Here is an 11,771-nt window from a genome sequence, read left to right as displayed (position 1 = left end):
CGTGAATAAAACCAGACAATGTTTATCGTGCCTGACTGACAATGTAATGATGTAATCCGAACACGCTTTACTCACGGTGCAGCCTTGACTGAAAAACGCCCAATCAAAAAAACACCAGTTGCCTCCCAGGAAGCTGATATTACCAAAGAAAATCGGTGACCGGTTTTGAAATAGTGATGCTTCCCTTTTGTAAAACCAGTCAAAAATAGCCACAGAATTGGTTTCAGGCCCGGGGAACATTTTGTCAAGCTTGGGCTGTAAGGGGAATCTCTCATTGTCTGTCAGCACCTTGCTGATTTTTCCAACACAAGTTGGCGCTGGACTTGGAAATTCCCATCGGAGTCTGAGGTAGTTTGCATTTTATTTAGCCATTTGGAATAGAGCAGATGGCTGCCAATAGAGTGGAGCCATTTTAATGTGGTGTGCAAGGCCACCCTCTGAGGTTGTGGATTGGGCCTGGACAGACACAGCATGGCTTCAGTGGCCAATGTCAGCCCATCTCATTGGTTTGTTTTCAGCAATTATGTTGAAGCCGCAAAGTATGAACAGAGGATATAGATTCGAACTTATAAATAAAACAAAAGGTGTTTAGCTGCTTGCCGTTTGTTACTCGAAACTGGAAACATGATTGATCTGTTGGATTCCATTGCGACAACAGTCCTCCATCGTCACATCGGTCAGTCAGTTGAACAGGCGGACCGGCTCTTGAGTTAACCTCTCATGCAGGCAGCCCCTCAGCACTGCACTGACGTGTCATCCTAGGGTATGCAACAACAACTTGCATTTATATAGTGCCTTTAACGTCATCAAATTGCCCCAAGGGTTATCAAACAAAAACTTGACACTGAGCCACATAAGGAGATATTAGGGCCAGACGACCAAAAGCTTGGTCAAAGAGGTAGGTTTTAATGAGTGTTTTAAAGGAGGAAAGTGAGGTAGAGAGGCGGAGAGGTTTAGGGAGGGTATTCCAGAGCTTAGGGCCCAGGCAGCTGAAGGCATGGCCGCCAATGGTGAAGCATTTAAAATTGGGGATGCTCAAGAGGCCGGAATTGGACGAGTGCATATGGCTTGGAGGTGTGTAGAGCTGGAGGAGATTACAGAGATACATTCAAATCCTAGAGTGTGTCTCGAGCCCAAAATCCTCTGACCTAGAAGGAGGAATATTATCTCTGTCTTGTCAGACTGTCATGGATAAGTCAAAGTTTCTTCTCACTAAATACTGAGAAAATTGAGAAGATGGAAACCCTCCTTTCCAGCACCCCACGGTACTCTCCCATGTGTTGCTCGCTCACTGATTCTCTCTTCCCTTCAAGCCACATGCTCAAATTGAACCGTCATGTGAAGTTTTGACATCCAGTTAGCGCCTGAGCTCAGCTTCTAACCCACCACCCATCCTCCAACCTCTGTAAACTCTAATTTATTCAAAACCCAGCAGCCCATATTGTCCCCATACCTCTGTTCACCCATCCTCATTGGCCTATGTTAGCTCTCTGACCTCCAACATGTTGTATGTAAAATCCTTGTCCTCACCTCCAAACCTCTCCTTGAATTTACCCCACTCTATCTCTACATCTTCCTTCAGCCTTTTATACCCTGCCACATCCTTCAGCCCTCCAACCTTTGTGTGCCAGAAGCTTCCTTTGCCCCACTACTGGTGGCAGTGCCTTCATCCACCTTGGCCCAGTCTCTGGATCTCCTTCCCTAGACCCTTCCATCTTTCCATCGTTACAAAACTTCTCAAAGTCCATCTTTTGGATCAGATCATTGGTCACTGCTCTCAAATTTTCCATGGGTGTTCCATCTCCATTATTCCTTTTATCCGGTTCTGTTGTTTGTAAAGGGTTTTGGGGCGTATTTTTACCTTAACGTGTTATATAAATGTAACCATTATTACTGAGCCAAGCTAACACAGTCTCCATATGACCCACCGGCTGGGATTTTATGTTGGCGATGGGGGTCTCAATGTGTGGAAAAAGCAACGCTGAGGTCCCCGCATTGCCTTATCTCCGGTAGGCTCGCTGAACCTATTGCCAATCAGGCACTTGAGTGGGCACTGGCAGGCCTTCCACAGCATCAAGAACCCCATAGCCGGAAGTCCTGACATTGGAGAGCTGCTGGACAATGAGGCCGGCAGTTCTTCCACTAAGCAGGGCCATTGCAGAGGCGGTGGTTGCTACTGGAGGAACATCTACCGGAGGCCCTATACTGACGCTGGACCCAGGCCACAGGTAGGTCAGGGCAGGGTGTCTTGGGAGGGGGATTAGTGTAGGAGGGTCAATAGCAAGGCAGGGGGTGGCTCCACCTTCTCAATGCCGGGTCCCTCGTTCAGGCAATAAGTGCCTTTTAACGAGGGCCCCACCCTGCCCCCCAGATCCGGGAAGCAGCCCGCACGGTTTCACACGCCGTGTGTCGACAGAGCTGCCCCTTAATTGGGGGTTAATTTCCCAGTTAAGGGCCTCAATTGGCGGTGGGGCAGGAAGGCCGTTCACAGGCCTTCCCGCCCCGGACTAAATTTTGGCGGAGGTGGGATGGTGGCGGGAACCTCCCCCCAGTATCCCACCCGATTTTATGCTCTCTCAGCCTCCAAACCCACCACGGGGGAGAGCATAAAATTCGCCCCCCCACCCCACCCCCCACTGTGTCTTTTAAGTCATTCAAGAAAATTCTGTGATCTATGACTTCATTGGAAAGTTCTTCCTTTATTTTGTGCATTGTTTAGCAGGTTGGGGATGGGGAGGTCTGGTTGCCTCATTCTTAATTGTTGGGAGCGTCCTCCGGTGTCTCTCATTGTAACTTTCTAACCCAATCTTTCTTTATAAAGTTATAGCACTTACTTGATTCTTTCTTCATCCCAGACACTCAAATCAATTTTAGATATGGGAGAACCTGCTGCAACATTAGCTTCTTGATTGGCTGAAACTGGAATTAAAGAATTCTTTTTTGAGCCACTCAAAAGCGTGGTGTCATCAGAATTTCAAACATGCAAACATCTGGGAAGGCTCCTGCTGCAAGTGTGAAATCGTAGGGTCAAACTGTGCCCAGTTATTATTTCCACAGTGGTGTAGATTACCATTTATAAATGTACAGTTGACCCATTCATAAAAAATGATTGGCCTGTTGATAAAAATCCAGTTTACCCATTTTATAATATTTGATTCATTCAGAAATGCACATTGATCCATTGATAATATATGGTCAACCCATTCATAAATATATATTGAACCATTTATAAATATGAGTGATCCATTCATAAATAAATGATTGACTCATTCATAAATATATATATTGACCTGTTCATAAATGCACATTCTTAAATGCACATAGGTCCATTCATAATATATGATTGACCTATTCATAAATATACTTTGATCTGTTCATAAATATACATTGATCATTCATAAAGATATTAGATTAGAGATACAGCACTGAAACAGGCCCTTCGGCCCACCGAGTCTGTGCCGAACATCAACCACCCATTTATACTAATCCTACACTAATCCCATATTCCTACCAAACATCCCCACCTGTCCCTATATTTCCCTACCACCTACCTATACTAGTGACACTTTATAATGGCCAATTTACCTATCAACCTGCAAGTCTTTTGGCTTGTGGGAGGAAACCGGAGCACCCGGAGAAAACCCACGCAGACACAGGGAGAACTTGCAAACTCCACACAGGCAGTACCCGGAATCGAACCCAGGTCCCTGGAGCTGTGAGGCTGCGGTGCTAACCACTGCGCCACTGATCTCTCTCATCCAAGATGGTGGTGTAGTGGTAATGTCACTGGACTAGTAATCTAGAGGCCCAGGCTCTCAGGACATGGCTTCAAATCCCACTAAGGCAGCTGGTAGAATTTAAGTTCAATTAATTAATATAGATCTGGAATTGAAAGCTAGTCTCAGTAATGGTGCCATGAAACTATCATCGATTGTCATAAAAATCCCTCTAGTTCACTAATGGTGTTATGACCAAGGTAAGGAGGAGGTCACAGTCGCCCCTCTTGCCCCTCCTTTATTTGATCACAACAGGGTTTATTCCTTTTTAAATGGTGGTTGTACTTATTGTATGAACGCTTTAAGAGTGATGTCCCTTTAAGAACTCAGTATGCGAACAAACTAAGTACCAGATGTAGTCATGTGACTAGAAGCCATAGTCACTCTGCAACTGTAACACCCAGATGAAGGTTCTCTAAATAGTTTGCTCTGTTGTGTATATACTAATTTAGCTGTTACTAAACTTGTTAGAGATTTTCAACAAACTGGAATCCACGCACTTCATTGTGTTGCATAAGACAACACAAAGAACACAGGATATGGTGGCAGCAGTGGGATCCTTGTCCTGTCGTTCTCTTTCCTACCTCGTTTCTCTCAACTCCTATCTGTAGTTATGCTCAATGAAATGTTTCTGATGAGCCATCGGGGGAAAGTTATATTTTTCTAATGCGTCCATGACAGCTCCCATTTCTGCTTGTTGAATGCTTGAACCTGTACCACAGCCAATCCTCTCTCCTTTGAAATATACAGCCACAGTGTACTCCTGGCATGGGACAGTCCCACTGTCGGACGAATCTCGTACAAAGGAATGTCTGGCTCCTTCCCCCTCCGTTCTGAGGGTCCGGCAACACTGCTGCAACTGACACTTGGGGTCATTCCAATCTGGTTCAGGATAAACTCCTTCAATTGTGGGAAGAAACATACATTCGTGAAAGTGCAGACACAGTCCAAATCCTGGTTGATGTAAAGTGCAGTTATGAATGATTCTAAAAGGTCAGCGAGGGTCTTGGCGCATAGCGCCACAGGTCTTTTGGCTTTGTCATTTGTGATGGCAAAGTCCTGCATGCCCACAGCCTATAATAAATGTACCCGACAGCTTCAACGCCATAGGAGATTTCAAGGCAATGCCGTACTGCACCTCAGAGTGGATGCAATTCCATCAATCGACCCACCCAGTAAGTGTAGTGTGCACATACAAAAGCTCAAGCGCGAGTTGGATGACATGGTACGCAGTGGTATCATCCATCGTGTGCATCATCACACAGATGGGTGCAGCTCAGCTATATGCGTACTAAAAAGGGCGTTGAACTGTATAAAAAGAGGAAGAACTTCCAAGGAGAAAAGAGAATTCCAAAGGACGGAGAGAAGACCATAACCCAGCTCAGCATTCCAGCACCTCTCTAAAAGACCCTGAGAAGTCCACTGTGTCAACTCATCTCGTCTCCTGTCTTTGAACAAAAGCCTGCTAAATTAATTCTCAACGTCGCCTGAAAAGAACTGTTCTAAAAGATCCCAGTGACCTGTCTACGTGTACTCGGGACTGTATGCCAGTTTTGGAACACAACATATCTCTTCTGCTCTTTCTTCAGGAATGAGCAAGTATTCAATCCAAGTGTTTTTTTTTGTCTGCAATAGAGCTCTAAAAACAAAAATCTCTTTATTTTTCCAGTTAACGTGTGAGTGTGTGTGTAAGGTAAAAAGGGAACCTTAATATTTCAATCTGTGTGTTTATGCTTTACTTCATTATTGGTTAAGCCTTGTTTTATAATAAACTGATATTTTTGTTGTTTATTAAAGAAACCTGGTTGGTGTGTTTTATTCTGGGAAAAATGGCGTCTATGATTGTATCGGTAAGTGGGAAAAAATGTAAATATATGTGACTCATGGAGAAATAGAACTAAACAGTGCACTCCTCCCACCTCGGTCATGACAATATGCATTTCCGATGATATTGCGGTAATGGGCACAACCAAACAACAGCATGATCAAAATCTTCATCCACTGATGGCAGTAGCTCGTCGTGAAGGGCTCGTTTTTAACAGCAAGAAGTGCCAGGTGAATGTAAGTTAGATCAATTTCTTTGGCTCCATCTATTCAGATTACGGAATCTGTCCTGTCCCAGGAAAAGTCAAAGATGTAAGCCTACCCATAAGATAAGGAAGACCTCCAGTGATGTCTTGGATTTTTCAACTCCTTGGCACCATACATTTTCCAATTTTTTCTGACAAAGCATCATCGCTGAGAGAGCTCTTAAAGAAAGACGTACCATATGTATGGCAGGAGGACCATCAGCATATGTTTGAGTCTCTCAAACAAGCATTGTCAGCAGAAACCTGGACCTTACAGTACTAGGATCCAAGGAAGAAGACAATCCTGGAAGTCGATGCCTCACAAAAAGGGCTAGGAGCATACATCCTGCAGGATAGCAAACCAATTGCATTCGTGTCCAAATGTTTATCCTCAGCACAATCCAATTACTCAAACTTAGTGCGTGAAACACTTGCTCTAGTGATTGGGATCACAAGATTGCACACCTACATGTTTGGTAAGTAGTTCACTGTGGAAACTGACCACAAACCACTGGAGATGATCTGGCGCAAACCATTGACAAGCGCACCACCTCAACTATAGCGACTCTTAGTGAAAGTACAGGGGTATGACTTCAACATCTGCTCCAAACCGGGTACCAAAATGGTCACCTCGAAAACGCTGAGCAGATTGTCAAACCCGAGCAAGAATGAAGAAGTTCCACTGGATCTACAAGTAGACAGCATGGACATTGAGGTGGAAGATGTGCTCAAAATCGATTTATTGCATTTTGGTCAGGACAAATGTGACCAACTGCAATCAGAAACAGCCAATGACCCACAACTGAAGGAACTGTGGAGAGTCATTATAGAAGGTTGGTCTGATATGGTAAAAGAGGTGCCAGAAACCCTCAGATGCTTTTGCCCTTATCGAGATGAAGTCGGTATCTTGAGAGGCATCACCTTCAAAGGAAAAGAAGTGATTGTGCCCAAAGCTGTCCGACAGGCCATCTTGTCACAACGTCACCAAGGCCATATGGGTATAGAGCGAACAAGACAACTGGCACTAGACACTGTTTATTGGCCAGGGATCAATGGTGACATCAACGTTAGTGAGGATGTGCAAGGCATGCCAGAGCCATCAGCCACAACAACGCAAAGAACCTCTACACCCTCACGTGATTCCATCAGTCCCTTGGTCCAAAATCACCACTGCTCTATTTTCCGTTAATGGATACGACTTTATCTTAGTCTCGATTATTTCTTCAAATTTCCAATTGTCAGACAGGTAAAAGACACTTCAAGCGCAGTCATCACAGACACATTGAGTGCCATATTCAGTCTATTCGGTGCATCTGAAGAAATTATTTCTGACAATGGTCCATTGTGTACGGGCAGATCTTTCAGGGACCTGTGCGCCAAATGTGGCGTCCTCAGCACATTACCCTAGATCGAATGGTCTTGCCGAGCGAATGGTTCATAAAGTCAAATCACTTATCCTGAAATGTAGGACAATGAAACAAGATTTTTGTGTTGCCGTGTTACACCTCAGAGCTACACTTATGGATATGAGCTTACTGTCACCAACAGAGATCATGGTTGGCAGACAAGTGCGAACGATCCTGCCAAGCCATCATCTGTCCAAATTCTCTGAGATGGAGGAGACACTGCTCGAAAAACAAAGGAGAATTAATATGGTGCATGACCGAGACGCAGGGGCGGAACTACCTCAGCTACACGTAGGACAAAAGGTTAGGGTCATACACCCCACAATGAGAACATGGTTACCAACAGAGGTATCTAAAGTATGCAGTGAACCCAGGTCCTACGAAATTACAACATCTAATGGAGCAGTGTTGAAGAGGAACCGAAGCCAATTAAGAGAAGTGTACAATACTCCAAATACGCACAGCAGACTAGAAAGAATACGTTCCGACAATGAGGGTGTGACGGAACAACAGGACAACAACCAACACATTGGCAACATGCCTGCAAACCTAAAACAGCCAAGGGTGAAATCCACATCCCCAGAAGGTTATACCATAAAAAGAACTGGAAGAGTTGTCAGACCAACAAAATAATATACGGACTTTTAAGCTTCTATACTTGTAAATTTTATAATCTATATTTTGTATAACTAATTTTGATATTATCCAATTTAATGTGTTTTTACTTGTAGCATTTGAGACTTATCTTTGGAAAGAAAGGGGAAGTTGTTTGATCACCTTAAGAGTGATGTACCTTCAAAGAACTCAATATGGGAATGAACTAAGTACCAGGATGTAGTCATGTAACTAGAAGCCATAGTCACTCTGCAACTGTAACACCCAGAAGAAGGCTCTGTAAATAGTTTGCTCTGTAGTATATATACTAGTTTAGCTGTTAATAAACCTGTATGAGACCTTCAATGAACCGGAATCCACGCACCTCATTGTGTTGTATAAGACAACACTAAGAACACATGACAGTATGTACCACCTCAGTGAGTGTTGTACCTTTTACCTTATCATGAAAGAACCAATGGAACAGGTTTTCTTGCGTTTAAACAAGAAAGAGGTAAGTCTATTGTACTCAACAAGCTAAACCCGATCTAAAAATAATTTAAAAAGCTACACATTCACGCACACATTCACACGAGGATCACAAACACACAAATAGATTACAGAGTGGAAAATAGGTTTTTTGGTTGGATTAAAGTCCAGAATAAATAAAAGTTAAATACACTGTCTGAGGTTGGATGATTTGGTGGTCTTCCAGCTGAAGTTGTATTCTTGAAGTCTTTGGCTGGTCAAAGTGCACTTTGTGGCTGGCCCACTTGGCTCAGGCTTTTCTTTGAGGCAGTCTTGTAGGTGGCGCTCTTCTTCTGGTCTCTGGCTGTAGCAGTCTGTAGGCTTAGAGGGTCCACAGTCACAGACGGTTTTCAAACTTGATGTTTTCTGGAGAGAAAGAAAAAGAGAGAAAGGGAGGCACAGAGCCTTTTATTTTGCTGCTGCACACTCCGTTACTGTTTGTCTTTTTGTTTAAGGAAACTCACAGTTTTTTCCAGAGATGGACAGACAGTCACATGACTGCCTCAGTGTATTCTTTGGAATCTTCCAATAAGATACAAGGTTCAGAATTGGTTCCAAAGGCCCCAGGATGCCAATATTTAAACTTGGAGGGATTTGCTCTTTCAAAATCAATGTGTCAGGATTGCCTTGACTTCTGTGCTAATGAAGCAATCCTAGGTAATTCAATTACTTAGAGCAAGCCATTATTCTCAGACTTCTTTCTCCAGTTGGAGGCCTTGAAATGTGCAAAGGTGTTTCAGATGCAAATTGCAGTGGCCATCTTGGCTGCCAGTTTTTTTAAAAGGTAACTAGGATTTTCTCCATTAAAAGTCTAATGTAAGTTTCCAATCGATGAATTAATATTTCTTATTTGGCACATCGTGTTTTCTTGACAAATGGCCTTTAAGGAAGGAATCTGCTGTCCTTACCTGGTCTGACCTACATGTGACTCCAGACTCACAGCAATGTGGTTGACTCTTAAGTGCCCTCCGAGATGGCCTAGCACGCCTATCTCTGATTGCCACCTTGACCCCATGATAACCCCTGCCCAGGTCAAAGGTCATTATCTCTACACAGCAGACTCCCTGTGGGACACCACCAGCATGCAGGAGGCTATCAGTGGGGCCCAGCAAGATCCAGGACTACAAGACCATGCCTGTAGCACCAATTGGGGTGGGAGGGATCTTTAAAGGATCCACAGGATGACAAGAACTGGAACAAATTGAAACCAAGGTTTTTAGTTGGTCAGAGGTCAGGCTAAAATGGAAGGAGAAGAGGCTGCTTGAAGGTCAGGGCAGGCTAATGCCAATCAGCCTCACCATCTGATTTTGCCCATTGTGATTATGGAACAGCCCATGAGCGATGCCTTCTTTAACTTTGATGAATTCATGATAATTTGCCTGATTTTTAATAACTGAGCTTCCCCAAATTAATCGAACGAGAAAGTAACTCAGAAATAATGGCTGCCAATGTTCAGGGAGGGTGAATAAAATCTAAAATTCCTCACCTTTTTTGGACGGAAAAACATTAAAAATAAATTAGCACAATTTAAAAATAGCAACAGAAACTTAAAAATACCAGAGTAACCTTTTATTTAAGAGCAGTTTGAAAGGGCCCTTTTTGCCTTAACTCTTATCATTCTTGACAACTCCGTTAGCAACCTTTTGGCTCCAATGGCCTTAAGTCATTGGTCCTAGGAGCGTTACTTTAATGGAGCATATGTCAGCAATGGCTCAGTGGTCGCAATCTGGCCTCTAAGTCAGAAAATTGTGGGTTTAAGTCCCACTCTGGCACTTGAGCGCAAAATTCTATGCTGCCACTTCAGTGTAGTACTGAGGGAGTGCTGCACTGCCGGTGGTGCTGTCTTTCGAATAAGATGTTAAACGTAAGGCCTGTCTGTCCTTTCGGTTAGATGTTACTTTGAAGAACACCAGGGCAGTTCTCCCCGTTTCCTGACCAGTATTTATCCCTCAACCAACATCGCTATAAAAACAGATGATCTGGTCATTGAACTGTTGGATCCTGCTGTGTAAAAATTGTCACATTTCCAATATTACAACAGCGCCTACACTTCAAAAATACTAATAAAGAACTTAAAAAGGTACTTTATAAATGAAGGTTCTTTCTTTAAATGCATGTTATAAATAAACTACAGGCTTCCCAAGTAGAGGACAATGACTGTGTGGAACCTGAGTTTACACTTCCTTTAGATTCTTCTGTGGCTCCAAGCCATTTCCTTCTAACATGCTAAATTATGACTCTGGGAGCCTCTCACTCGCTTAATGGTGGCATTATAGCTGTGTGACTTAGCACTTAGTAATCTGCTCTGCAAGGCTGCATATATTGGCCTTGCAGGAAATTGCTTTGTAAATCATCTCAGCAATTGATGCTAATCCATGCCCCAAATTGGCCTGTAATTGTTTCACTGACAACGAGATGGCCAGCTCCAGCACAATGTTGCTTTCAAATCTCGATGTTCTTGCCTTAGTGTGTAGTGTGAAGGATTCACAGGCTGACAGTCTCGCAGGCAACTAAACACTCCTTTCAGGGGTGCAACCCATCTTTATCCCAGTCAATTCATTCCAATGCCACAGCAGGGTTTTATTGGCTTCCCCAATCCAGCTGATGAGAAGAGTTGGGGGAAGGTGGGGGGTTAACCACTAGACAGAAGCCTCTTGCTGGATATTAACCCAGGATTCAGTTTGTCTGACTGATGGGATTGTCTGGAACACAGAATTGAACCCCAGGTTCTCAGACTCAGAGGCAGGAATATTACCACTGAGCTAAAGGCTCACTCCCATGCATCTATAAGTGATACAGACAAATGTAATGAACCTGGCTGATCTTGTAGCTATTGTAGTCTGCTCGACTCCCTTAGCTTTCAATGGTCATGAGGAAAAGGTTCCTCAATTATGTCGAAATTGAAACAAAAATTAATTATTCATCGTCATACAGCACAGCAGGAGCCCTTCAGCCCATTGTGCCTGTGCTACCTCGTTGAAAGATCTATCCAATCAGTCCCACCCTCTGCCCTTCCTCCATAGCCCTGCAAATTTTTTTCCTTTTCAAGTATTTAGCCAATTTCCTTTTGAAAGTTACTATTGAATCTGCTTCCACCGCCCTTTCAGGCAGCGCATTCCAGATCATAACAACTCGTTCCGAAAAAATAATTTCCAATTACCTTAAATCTGTGTCCTCTGGTTACTGAACTTCCTGCCACTGGAAATAGTTTCTCCTTATTTATTCTATCAAAAGTCTCCACAGTTTTGAACACCTCTATTAAATCTTCCCTTAACTTTCTCTGCTCTAAGGAGAACAATCCCAGCTTCTCTAGTCTTTCCACATAACTGGAGTCTCTTATCGTGAACATAATTCTAATAAATCTCCTCTGAACCCTCCCTCAGGCTTTTACATCTGTC

The 11,771-nt window shown here is 43.5% G+C and overlaps 1 pseudogene; it reads right to left on the bottom strand.

The window, feature by feature from the left end:
• Positions 1–4,224: 4,224 nt before the first annotated feature.
• LOC137350526 (ribonuclease 3 pseudogene) lies at positions 4,225–5,716 on the bottom strand (annotated as a pseudogene).
• Between the last annotated feature and the right edge of the window lie 6,055 nt (positions 5,717–11,771).

This window comes from Heterodontus francisci, chromosome 35 (genome assembly GCF_036365525.1).
Source record: "Heterodontus francisci isolate sHetFra1 chromosome 35, sHetFra1.hap1, whole genome shotgun sequence".
NCBI classification, from domain to species: domain Eukaryota; kingdom Metazoa; phylum Chordata; class Chondrichthyes; order Heterodontiformes; family Heterodontidae; genus Heterodontus; species Heterodontus francisci.
The sequence above is the reverse complement of the archived record's forward strand: the minus strand, read 5'-3'. Positions and strand labels throughout refer to the sequence as shown.